The sequence below is a fragment of the Apodemus sylvaticus genome, chromosome 14 (genome assembly GCF_947179515.1).
Source record: "Apodemus sylvaticus chromosome 14, mApoSyl1.1, whole genome shotgun sequence".
NCBI classification, from domain to species: Eukaryota; Metazoa; Chordata; class Mammalia; order Rodentia; family Muridae; genus Apodemus; species Apodemus sylvaticus.
The window spans coordinates 59,276,988-59,289,719 of record NC_067485.1 but is presented as its reverse complement, the minus strand read 5'-3'; the positions used below and the strand labels follow the sequence as shown (position 1 = coordinate 59,289,719).

Here is a 12,732-nt window from a genome sequence, read left to right as displayed (position 1 = left end):
ACAAACAGCTTCCCCAGTCATATGCTTCTGTTATGGTGTACTGTGCAACCACAGGACCAAGCAATCATGGATTGAAATACCGACACTGGGTACCAAATGAACCAATTTCTTCCCTACGTTGATTGTCTCTGGTATGCTTTTTCACAGCAACAAAAAGCCAAGTCTCACAATCCTAGTGCAAATCTGATAGATACATTAGATGGTAGACATTTATTCCATTCCACTCAGTTCCCATGTAAGTGCTTGGAAATTTCCATCATAGGTAACTCCTACCAGTGGTCAAGTGTTTATATTCTACCATGTGAGTCTTCCTGGTTTTCAGTAGTACTATAATATGACAATGGGTAGATGAGATGGCTCAGTGGGAAAGGTTCTCACCACACCAGCTCCTTGGAGCCCATATGAAGGTCAAGGGAGAGAAATGACTCCACAAAGTTGTCCTTTGACCCCAAAACTCAAAAGTGGTATGGAATACCCCCATTCTCTCTCTCTCTCTGTCTCTCCCTCCCTCCCTTCCCTTCCCCTTCCCTCCCACATCTTTAACTAACAGTATATGGTGGGTAGGAGCAAAGCATGAGAACGGGGAAATCAGATCCCAGCACCCACATAAGTGCTGATCATGGTCCCATGTATGCTTGTCACCTCAGCACTGGAGGGAACAGGGACAGGATGAGCACTGTGCTTGCCAGCTTCCAACCTTGCTGAAAAATATGAACTGTGAGTTCAGTAAGACACACTGTCTCAGAGAAACAAGGAGGACACCCAACATCATCCTCTGGCTTCTGAGTATGCAGAAGTGCATGAGAATGCATGCACACATCACACACACACACACACACACACACACACACACACACACACACACACACACATGAAAAGTCTCTTTGAAAAGAATGACCATCAGTCCTAGAGTAGTCCTGTGGCAGAGTTTGGCCATCAGTGATTGGATTAAGTGGTAGTCTCAGCTTTGGAAAATATTTTCTGCCTGGTACAGATTGCCAAAGCCAAAATGACTTAGCTTTTATTATTCCAACAGCTGATAAAATTGTGACTCCTAATTGTTATTCATCTTTAGAAAAAAATCCTCTCTGCAACCTGGAAGATTAAAAAGAAAAAAACTACTTGAAACTAACTCCCAGGTTTGACCATTGGGAATTTTACTAGAAAGTTTTTTACACAGAGCAAATTTTTTTTTCCTCTAAAAAATATAAAACTCAAGGCCAAACATTTTTCCCTTTTTGTACTACCCATTTTCAGAGTCTATAGCAGAATGGCTGAGTCTGAGTAATTATACAGAAAAGTTTTTTCTTCTTTGTCACAGTTTTGGAGGTGGGGGTTTCTGAGTTGAGAGATTTGATGAGAGCATAGCAGGCCAGTTGATGTGACATCACACAGTGAGACAGGCATTCAGAGAGCCGGGGAGGATTAGTCTGAATCTTGTTACAACTCATTCTTAGAAGAGCTGCACCCATCCCTTCTGAGGATGATATCGCAGTGAGCCAACCATCTCCCACTAGGCTGTGCCCCTTAGAGACTTCCACTATGTCCCATAATAGCAACAATGAAAATTTCTCCACACACAAACCCTTAGAACATTCCTTTAAAATATATTCAATAATATTCTTCTTCCTTGTCTGCTTCAGTTTGTAGTCAGGAGGAGAGAGAAATTTGCTTCTGAAGTCTTCACTCAAAAGCTTGTGCATCCCAGAAAGCACAACATCTAGGTCTAACCAATGTTTACATTATTTGCCTAAATAAATTTTTACATTTATTTCATCTGCTTTCTACCAAGCCTTTGATGTTCTCAAGGCCACAGCAGATCCTGAGCTCAGCTCAGTGTGATTTGTTCTAGAGGAAAGCACTTTACTGTGGTAAAGAAGGTGTGAGTGTGTCACTGTTCTCCAAACAATGTGGACGAGACCCTTTGGGGTGGAAACACGACTCCCAACAACCCTGTCTGACTACCCACTCTGACACATGGCATTTTCCTTGTATGTGAAGGTATGGTCTTGAGTCCTTAGATGTTAATCTAAGAGTATGTTCCATCTGGGTTTCACACACACACACACACACACACACACACATACACACACACTCAAACTGTGCGCGCACATGCAAGCACATGCATGTTTGCCATGAGTCATCATCTACACAATTATCTTCCAGAGAACATAGGAGTGATTGAATGACAGGTCATCCAACCACGCGAGAGCTGTTTGATCTTAGACATGTCACTCTGACTTCTGACCACACAGTCTTCCTCTGTGAAAATGAGGAATTTCCGAATCTCAACTGGTTTTAGTAAGAACTAGATAAAATAATTTACAGTGCTCAAGAGAGATTTTTTTCTTTACATCTACCTGCCTCTACTTATCCATCTATCCCTCTTCCTCTCTGGTTGCTTTTACTTAACTTGGTTCTTTATTCTCTAAAAAAATTTTATTTTGAAAAGCTAAATTTTCAACAAATAAGAACAATGAAATGATCACCCATAAGTCCTTCACCTAACATCATTCATTTTTTACACTTCTCTATTCCCACTGTCCGTCTCTAAAGAACAAAAGCATTCTCTTACATGATTCAGATATCACATTGTGGCAGCCACATACAAACACCACAGTGCAATAATCACACTCCATTTTCTGATATATAACCTATACTCATTTTCCATTATCTTAATAATATTGTTTTTTATTACTTGAAAAGTTGAGACATTTTCCCCCAACACTCGGTGACAGAAGCAAGAGGATTAGGAGTTCAAAACCAACCCAGGCTATATATATATGAAACCATGTCTAAAAAGAATATCAAAAGTCCAGACTAGCTGTTTTATTTGGCAAACTGTCTCTCAAATTGGATTTATCTGGCTGATTGCTCTGACTAGATGTAGAACAGGATTACCACTCCCAAAGAGTTCTATAGAGGACTATAGAGTTCTATAGTGTCCTCATAATGTTAACTGGTAGGGGACATATATCACATTGTCCCATCACTGGTGATGAAAAATTGGACATCTGTTTAATCCGAGAGAAGCCTCTTTGGGGTATTTTTCATTTTAAAATACCCCACTTTGTAGGCATTGAGTAATATGTGTGACATGGTTTTCTCAATCTGCTGAATTCTGAAGAGTCTTGTTCAACCATTTCAATTCTCACCTCTCTTAGAGCATGACCTGTCGAAGTGACAGTAATTTGAGAAAAGGTCACATTGCACCATCTGCCCAATGGTGTAAACAACCATTGTCTATTCCCACCACCACCCAAACAGTAGCTGCTCTGCTTTAAGGTCCATTCATCTCCTCGATCACCAGGAACAGCAGCACAGGGGTCTGAAATCCCAGACCCCAGGCCGTGAGAGCTAAAGGATCATGAGTTCAAAGCCAGCCTGAGCCGCAGAGCAGGCCCTTTCTCAGCAACACCATAAAATTTATCTTCTTCCTTTTTCCTTCTCCACCATCTCCCTTAACTTACTAACTTCTCTAGCATGTATGCGGAAAGACTTTCCATGACCAAGGTGTGTCGTCATAAAAACACACGAATGAAGAGGCAGCCTGGCCTCCTGCCCTCAGGGAGCTCACTCATTTAAGAGCTATTTATTTGACCGCTGCCATAATCTACATTGTTCTATTTACTGGGACAGTACTAGTAAACAAAAACAGTGAACCCCACATTGGGCTTACATTCGGGGGTGGGGGACTGTAAACAGGAGTGAGGAGTGGGAGGGGTTGGGGATAGTAGGAAAGAGCTGATTCGTGCTAGGCCTGGGAAGGTCTCTGTGATGAAGGATGGCTTGATGGTTTAAACAAAGGCCTAAAGGCAATGAGAAGATTATTTTGATGAGTGTGAAACAGATGTTCCAGACACACAGCAAAGCACACGAACAGCACATGCTTATGATGTTCCAGAACAGCTGGGCAGCCAAGATAAAATCTGAGGTAAAGGGGCAGGGTGGTGCTGAGTAGATCATTGGAACTGCAGAAGAGAGACTAGTTTGGCCTAACACCACTCAGGAGCTGACAGCAGTTACCACACCAGGGGTCAGCAGGAGAGCCTGGGGATGCAGGGTGGGAACTGGGGGAGGGGTCAGTGTACCCTGAGGCCAGAGAGACTAAGAGGCCAGGGAGGATTGAGGAGCCTTGGAGAAAGCTGGAAAGAGAGGCTGCTGAGCTTAGCCAGAATGAAGTTGGGATCTCTCCAGTGTGATACCTAAAGAATGATAGACGCTGTCTTCTGAAAAAAAAAAAAAAAAAAAACTAAAGCAAAAACTATGGATGAGAAATAAAGAACCAAAACAAATAGAATGTTTTGTGTTTCAGTGATACTTAACATATGCAGGGTCCTGCGTCCCATCTACAGCATGCACATACACACACACATACAAACACATAAATACACATACAGACACACACATACCACATACCATACACACACATCACACATACACAGACACACATACAAAGACACACACACCACACATACACAACGCAGATACACACACAAAAAGACACAACACACACGCATGATGACATCACACATACATACACAAAGACACACACCCATACCACTAACACACACAAAGACATGTACATACCACACACATACAAAGACATACAACCCACACATGTAAATATTTATTTTTGAGCAAGAAGGAAATTATAACACAGTTTTACATGAAAAACACTATATCAAACAGTTTTTAATTTTTGATCATTAATCAGCCACTTGACACTTGTTTTCTTAGTGTCTTAGCCATCTTAGCTGCACGAACTCTTTGGAGGAGGTTGGGTTTAAACTACAGGTTTAGTAAAGATGGCAGGTGATTTAACTTCCTCTCATTTAGTACTCATTTATTTTGTTTGGGCTTCTTTGTCGCTGTTGTTGGCTTGGCTTGGTTGGGTTTTTGGGTTTGCTTTTTTAATTTGTTTAGTTGGTTGGTTGGGTTTTTTGTTGTTTTTTGGTTGGTTGGTTTTTAGATAAAATCATTTGTTGTGTGTAGTACAGGCTGGGTCTCAAACTCCCTACGCTCCCAAAGGCTGATTTCAAACTCACAGTAATCCACCTGCCTCACCCTTGTAAGGCTTAATATTAATAGCATATGTCATGTGCCTGGTGCCAAATTAGTTTTAATGATTAATAGTTCTTTAAAAGGATGCTTTAGCCCCACTGTGTTCCACAGTGAGGCCCCATTTGTAACTTCCTGTGTGGTTTTTTTTTTTTTTCTGCCAACCTTTCTTACCGAGGAGCAAGACGTGAGGGAACCACAAGCCTCGATCTCACTACACATGGCTGAGGACACACCACTCCTAGGCCTAGGGCAGCTGGGCTGGCACCACACGGGCATCAGTTCCAAGTCCTCCCAAAGCATTGCCCCCAGCTCTTCTCGCTAGTGCAGAAGATGGAGTGTAAAGCCCATCATAGGGAGGCTCCCGCTGAAATCTGTGTAGCATGGAGATAGGGAAAACATCCCTTAGCCCACTCCAAGCATAAGGACAACAACCCTGCTGATCTCCCCGAGAGAGAACCATGATCCACGCTGTTCTTCACACCTTCAGAAGAAGGCACGTGTTTCTTTGAAAGATACTTCTGCTCCATGATGACTTGTCTCTGTGGATCTTGAAGCCTCAGACACAAAGGGATGACCCACAACGTTAAGTGCTGTGTTTGATGATGGAACCCTCACATGTGGCCACGTGAGGGTCATTAGTAATCTTGACCCAAAGAGTAAGTGACATGACGGGAACAAAAGTCGAGCTGGCTACCTTCAGAAGGCAACAGGCCAAGTGTGAACCAGAGAATGAACTTGACTAGCCCCGAGAGTTTTGTTTATTGAACATCAATACACCTAGTTTATCTACAAAGTCCATCAATAAATATTTTCTGGGTTTCTTATGCAAAATATTCTAAGCTGTGTTACAATTTTGCTTTATGTCACAAGAGATTCTAAATCAGAACAGTTCCCTATTCCTTATATAGACATTCAAAATGAAATAAAGGGGGAACTTTGAAAACACCCCAAGATTTAGAAAGCTCTTTTCACACCCTGTATGTTCAACTGAAATGGGTCTACACCTTATGTCCCAGAGATCCAGAAAAGCCTTTCAGATGGGAGGATAGTAGAGTATGATACTCCTATGACCTGACCTGGTCTCCCTGGACTCCATTCTGCTTCTCTGATGAGTTGTGTTCAAGTCCTTGGAGTCTGATTGAGTCATCTTCCTTTTTGCCATTGGGGAGCTTGATCCAGATGAGTGCCTGGCGCTGTTAACCCCTCCTCTTACATGCACACAGAAGCAAGTTGGAAGTATGTACATTTGAAAGTCAAGCTCCTGGACCTGATGGTTCACACCTGTAGTCCCAGCACTGGGTGGTTGAAGCAGGAGGATTTTGAGTTTGACGTCAGCCTGAGTCAGACAACCAAAACAGCTGAAAAATGAATGAATGAATGAATGAATGAATGAGTGAATGAATGAATGAATGAATGAATGAATAGGTGTATGCACTCATGTGTGTACACACACACATATCCTCCTAAAACTGTGGTAACCTATCTCATTGCTCACTCTGTGTGTGTGTGTGTGTGTGTGTGTGTGTGTGTGTGTGTGTGTGTGTATGTGTGCAGACACACACACATGCCAACTTCTTGGGCTTAAAAGCAGCCTGTCAGTGTTTAAGTTACTGAGCAAAGTCATGCTATTCTCAAATGACTTTCTTTTTACAATTGTTTTGTCATCTCACCATCCCATGGCATAATTGTGAAAGTGGGCTGTTGTGTTGCACATTGGTATATGACCACACACAGAAGTACAAATACAGTGCCTATGTGTGATTCCCCTGTGACAAGTGTAGTTAGTCTCTGTTGTCTCATGGCCACAGTGACTGTCCAGCAGTCTCAGGAGCTGGTTTTCACTGATCTCAAGCACGCTGTGCAAAAGCAGGTCAAATAACACCCCTGAATTCCTTTGTCTTAGTTTTCTGTCAAGCTGTATTGGTTTGTCTTCTCTGCTACATTAGCGGTACCTCTGTTTCCTGTTTCACGTTACCGTGGCTTCCTCCTTCGCCCCTAAACATTGCAACAACCTTAAACCACGTGCTGTACTGTTCTGTGAACCACTTCCTCTTCAGGAGAAGCTTTCATTACATTTTGGGGAGAAAAAAAAGAAATTATGCTGAAAAAATTAGGTCAAGCTCAACAGTGTAAGTTGTTCACCAAGCACTTTATAAAACAACTTTACCTTCTGCTGGCATGTTGTGTTTGGCTGGATTCGGCACTTTGTATTTCACACCAAGTGTGACCACAGCCAAGTGTGACATCAACTAAATGTGACAGAGACTGTGAATTTTTTTTCTTTTCTATATAGTTGAGACTGACTGGAACTTGCCATGTATCTCAGGCTGCCCTCAAACTTATAAATCATTTCCCAAGTGCCATCATACTGAATTTCGTGGAGGTAGTTTCCAAAACCGTTTTCTTCCTTGTAATCTGTCCTTGTGGTATGTTTACATGTTCTGTGAAAAGCTATTATCAGCTTGCTATTTCTAAAACTTAGAAATAATAAAGATGGGAAGAAAATTGTTGCTAAGAGAGCCTCAGATTTTTAAATGTTGTTTCTTAATAATTTTAATTTTATTTCATCTCAGACAAGTTAATTTTAGACTCAAAATACTGTTCACCTGTAATATAAAAATAAAGAAATAAACCAGTCTGACAATATAATCATCTTTTTGACCATCTTCTAAATGAAAAGATGGTATGTAAGTCTAAATACCTAACCTTTGGTGCAGGCCCAGGATAATTGCAGTTACAGAAACCCACACAGGAAGCCTTACAGGGGTTAAGCCTCTAACTGTGTAATACATATTCGTTGACTGTTCAGCCTTGCTTAAACACTGGGTACCTCAGTTTTCTCTTTTGTAAAGTGAAGATTTATTTCTCATACTTTATGCTATGAATGTTTTGCCTATTTGTATAATTTTGTACCATATGTGTGCTTGGTGCCTAAGAAAATAAGAAGATGGAACCAGATGCCCTGGAAGTGGAGATGGTTGAGTGTAACCATGTGGGTGCTGGGAAGCAAACCCAGCAACGGGTGCTCATAACCACTGAAGAAGCCTTTCAACCCAAAGTTATTTCATTCTTACTTTTTAAAGTAAGATTAATCTGTTCATGGAGTTAAAATAAGTTAGGTATAGCATCTGAACAATTAAGGTACATTTTTTTCCTCTCTTCTTTGCTTTTTTTTTTTTTTTTTTAATTTTGTTGGTTGGTTTTGTAGTCGTTTTGTACTTTTCAGACAAGGTCTCCCTAAGGAGATCCAGACTGACTTTGAGTTTTTCTTTCTGCCTCCTGAATACTGGAATTAGAAGTACAGACCTCCATACACAGCCTGTTTGTCTGTTCTTTCCTGGCAATGGAGACAAGGTATAATCAGAGAGCTCAAGTTGGCCTGCAATTGACTGCCTGAATGCTGAGTGACAGAAGCCTGTTTTATTTATTAAATGACAGCTTAGCGATCTATTACTTGTAAAAACTGATCAGCTTAGAGTTAGCTTAGAAAAGAGTTAAACCCCTTAGCAAGCACCAGTCAGGTTGCCGGGTGGCTAATAGAGCTCTTCTCAAAGCAACTAAGCCTGTAGCTGTGACAGCAGCTAAAGGCAGGCGTTTCTGCGCCTAGTTTTGTGGTTGAGAGTGCTTCCTGCTCTTCCTGAGAACCTGTTCATAACTGCAACAGAGGAACTACCATCCACTTCTGATACTAGCACACATGTGACAAACATACATGTACACATAGTATTTTTTTTAAAAAAAAATACACTTTTTTGAAAAACTGTTTAAAGCCAACTTTCTGTTTAATTGACCTGACAGTCAGAGGAGAGATGGGATTTGTTAAGCTCTAAGGAGTTACATGTTAAACCCTGCCGTGTTACATGTCTGACGTGGCACCACAGGAACCATGTCAAGCATGTAGGCAGTCCCGTGACAGGGAGCTTTTCATGTAACTTATTAACTGGATGCTAGCCCACATCTTCCTGTCTTGGATGGTAGGTAATCAGCAGAACAGTTTGGAAGACATAAACTGCACACTTTGATCCTTAGTAACGGCTCCCTAGTATTTTTAGTTCCCAGTTATCTGAAGGGTTTTAAGATAGTAACCAAAGGAGCCTAGTGCTGTTATGTCAAAGACCGTGACTGCAGACTCAAGGCAGGACTTTATGAACCCTCACATAAATGCCACAGCAACTCGGTGAGGTGTATACTATTATTCCTCAGTTTGCAGACAAGGAAACTGAGACACTGGGAGGTTAGACACCTTCTTGCAGTGGTCACTTAGGCCAGAATTGACTGTATGCTGAGGACAACAGAAAACAAATGTCTGGTGGTTTTATTGACACCATGGAGCAGTTGGCATGAAAGCTGGGTTTTTAATAACTAGAATTTTATGAAGCATAGACAGAGGATATTATTAATAAGGAACGTATACACAAAGAGAAAAGGAGTGATCCAAAATCTATTCATAGGGCATCAAGGGCCCTGCTTAGCAAGAACTGAGCCCTGAGAAGTGGGTAGGAGGAGTTTCTGGAAGATTCCGAAGACACGGTGGGCACAGAACTCCTCCACTCGCTCATAGCCAGCCATGGAAGATACTTTAAGCAGGAAAGTGACAAGCTCAGGACTGTGTTTGAATTCAGTGCCTATGCTGTCAGGGAGGACAGGAAGTCAGGGTGACTGGAAGATGGAGGAGCAGATAGATGAAGCTTTCAGCTCTCACCAAGCAGTAAGAATGAGAGGAGAAACCGTCCACAGGAAAATCCAGCGGGATTTTCTGACTCACCAGGTGGGAAAACAGAAGCGGAAAAGACCATGCCAACTTCTAACTCAGACCCATGAGTGACAAATGGTCACTCACCCAACCTGGGGTGTGGGAGACTGCAGAAGAAGAAATAGTGAGTGGGAGCTGTTCACATGGAAATGCCCAAGGGTCTTTAAACTGGCTTTTATGGGCAGGTAGGATAATGGCTCCCCTGACTTGATTCAAAACCATGGCTGCATTTACTAGGTAAAAGACAATGAAGACTGCACTCAGACTGAATTAACTGTGTGAAGTGAATCTAAGTTTATTTCCTGTTTGACATATATAAAACATAGTACTTGGATTTTCAAATCTGCATGATCAAAGTTTATTTATGTAGAAAAGAGAAAGTATCTGGGTCAATACCTGAAGCTTGAATTTGAACCCGAGGAGATATTTGAGCATTAGGAAAATTCCATGGCCACTGAGAAATGTGGTTTTAGCCTGAATATGCTCCTCCTCCAGCACACCCTTCTGTCCCCAGGAGAGAATAGTATGACTCTGATAAAGTACTATTCCGATTTTCTTTTAACCAGCAATGTGATATACTTCCCAAGGCGCAAAAAGAACCCAGAAATGACATACTCATGAAAAGATGCTGACTCCACCCAGCCCTGGTGTGAACATGGCTTGTTTTGCAACGCTGTGCCTCTTTGCCACAGCTCCTCCACCCCAGCTGTTGGCTGCTAACCTCAAGAACACGCTCAGCCTCATGGATGGGTGTTCTCTCTTTTGACCTTTGGAAAGTACCACACACACACACACACACACACACACACACACAGCCTTGTGTCCTCATACTTGTGTGTGTATGTAATACATGAACTATCTGTGGCTCTTATCCATCCGTTCCAGAAGTAAGGCTTTCTTGAAGGAAAGGATAGTCATGTAAGATGATTGAATTTACAGACTAACAAAACTTTACACTCAAAGGGAGGAGCTCTTAAAGCTATGAATGCTCTACTACACTAAAGTCTTAGTACTTTGCTCACTGAGGCAGAAGGATCCCAAATTCAAGGCAAGACAGACAACACAGTAATTCTCTTGTACTCCTGAGTCCAATGTCTGATTTACCAAACATACAAAAGATTTTAAATGTAACTTGCTAATGATTATATTTAAGATTGTGTATTTCCAGCAGAATTTTGATGAGGACATCATCTGAGAAGCCACATCGAGTGGGGGTGGGGCAGGGGAAGAGCAAGAAAAGGGCAGGAATGGGGGTCACAGGGATATGCTGTCGGTCTGAGTTATTTCCATCTTGGATTATTTCCAACTTGCTCTCTCTCAACCATTACCCAGTGTGGATCAGTAGTGTATGCCAACTGAAGATCACCCAGTGTACATCAGTAGTGTATGCTGAGAAACCAGAGAGTCTCAGGCTCAGGGTAGGGGGAATTTCTGAGTCATAGATGTCACATTGCTTTAGTTTAGTGCTTTTTCTAGTCATAGTTTAAGAGAGAACATGTGTGGTAGGTCCTATACCTACCTACCTATACCACCTTTGCTTCTTATGAGTTCATTGTAACGTAGATGGGTAGCTTATAATGACAGCCAATAAATATACTTTATACATTTGGAGTAAATTGCTTTGTCTGATTAAAGCAACATTTTACTGTTAATAATTATTTGTCTGAGAACTTCAAGACTCTGAAGAAGGAAATGGAAGAAGACCTCAAAAAATGGGAAAACCTCCCATGCTCATGGATGGGCAGAATCAATATAGTTAAAATGGCCATTTTGCCTAAAGCACTATACAGGTTCAATGCAATACCCATCAAAATCCCAACTCAATTCTTCACAGAGCTAGAAAGAGCAATTATCAAATTCATCTGGAACAACAAAAAACCCAGGATAGCTAAAACTATTCTCAGCAACAAAAGGAAATCTGGGGGAATCAGTATCCCTGACCTCAAGCAATACTACAGAGCAATAGTGTTAAAAACTGCATGGTATTGGTACAGTGACAGACAGGAGGATCAATGGAACAGGATTGAAGATCCAGAAATGAACCCACACACCTATGGCCACTTGATCCTCGACAAAGAGGCTGAAAACATCCAATGGAAAAAAGATAGCCTTTTCAACAAATGGTGCTGGTTCAACTGGAGGTCAGCATGCAGAAGAATGCGAATTGATCCATCCTTGTCTCCTTGTACTAAGCTCAAATCCAAATGGATCAAGGACCTCCACATAAAGCCAGACACTCTGAAGCTAATAGAAAAAAAACTGGGGAAGACCCTTGAGGACATCGGTACAGGGAGAAAGTTTCTGAACAGAACACCAATAGCGTATGCTCTAAGAGCAAGAATTGACAAATGGGACCTCATAAAATTACAAAGTTTCTGTAAGGCAAAGGACACCATCAAGAGGACAAATCGGCAACCAACAAATTGGGAAAAGATCTTCACCAATCCTACATCAGATAGAGGGCTAATATCCAATATATATAAAGAACTCAAGAAGTTAGACTCCAGAAAACCAAACAACCCTATTAAAAAATGGGGTACAGAGTTAAACAAAGAATTCTCACCTGAAGAACTTCGGATGGCGGAGAAGCATCTTAAAAAATGCTCAACTTCATTAGTCATTAGGGAAATGCAAATCAAAACAACCCTAAGATTTCATCTTACACCAGTCAGAATGACTAAGATTAAAAATTCAGGAGACAGCAGGTGTTGGAGAGGGTGTGGAGAAAGAGGAACACTCCTCCACTGCTGGTGGGGTTGCAAATTGGTACAACCACTCTGGAAATCAGTCTGGCGGTTCCTCCGAAAACTGGGCACCTTACTTCCAGAAGATCCTGCTATACCACTCCTGGGCATATACCCAGAAGACTCCCCACCATGTAATAAGGATACATGTTCTACTATGTTCATAGCAGC

General features: G+C 41.7%; 1 protein-coding gene across 2 annotated transcripts in view; it reads left to right on the top strand.

Annotated features, from left to right (window-relative positions):
- Positions 1–12,732, top strand: part of Apbb1ip (amyloid beta precursor protein binding family B member 1 interacting protein) — a 96,775-nt gene that overhangs the window by 26,939 nt on the left and 57,104 nt on the right. The gene's annotated exons all lie outside the window — the stretch shown is intronic.